Below are 819 nucleotides of genomic sequence, written 5' to 3'. Positions count from 1 at the left end.
GCAAAAAATCGCAAAGTTCAAGGGGGCCGAATAATTTCGCAAGGCACTGTATGTCATTAACATACTTTACTCAACCAAAATAAGAAATATAACTGCCATCTGTCAATAACAAAATCATTTCCATAGTTGAACAATCATCTATATTATAGTTCCCCCCCAACTTCGGATCTCTTGGCGTAACTTCTAAGGTATTGGGTTGACAGTCGTTGGACCAAGGTTTGTGTCCTGGTTGGTGCTATGCCTGAATTCGCTACGCTGGTTCAGCTTAAATAGTTCAGCTGGAATGTGATTTCTAGTTTGCTCAACATTTGGACATATTGTTGTAGCTGAACCAAAATAAAGTTGAATTGCAATGTTCCCTCAACCTAAAATGTAAAGTTGAGTGAACATACAATTCAACTTGAGAATTTATGTTGGTTTAGCTAATATGTAAACATAAAGAAAGTTGCACACTCCAACTGACATTTCAACGTTGTCGAATGTTGAGCAAATTGGAAATCGCATTGCAGCTGGTTGCTATGAGTATTTTTAAGTTGAATCAGCACATTTAGAAAGAAATGGTTTTACAGGAACACATATTAAGTCGGCAAATCAGTTTACTCACAGGATTTGAGCAAGTGAGAAAGGCTACAGAGTCATCAGCTTGTCAGCAGTCTAATTTCAAAACGAAGACCTTTAGTGACTACTGTACAGATGTCTGTTCCTTCCAAACTGAACGTCTGATAGAGTGTGAGGAAGAATAGAAGAGAGAGAGAGAGAGAGAGAGAGAGAGAGAGAGAGAAACTAGGAAAAAGAGTGTGAGGGAGAGAGGGAGAGAAA

The sequence above is a fragment of the Oncorhynchus gorbuscha genome, linkage group LG26 (assembly GCF_021184085.1).
Source record: "Oncorhynchus gorbuscha isolate QuinsamMale2020 ecotype Even-year linkage group LG26, OgorEven_v1.0, whole genome shotgun sequence".
Taxonomy (NCBI): Eukaryota; Metazoa; Chordata; class Actinopteri; order Salmoniformes; family Salmonidae; genus Oncorhynchus; species Oncorhynchus gorbuscha.
The sequence above is the reverse complement of the archived record's forward strand: the minus strand, read 5'-3'. Positions refer to the sequence as shown.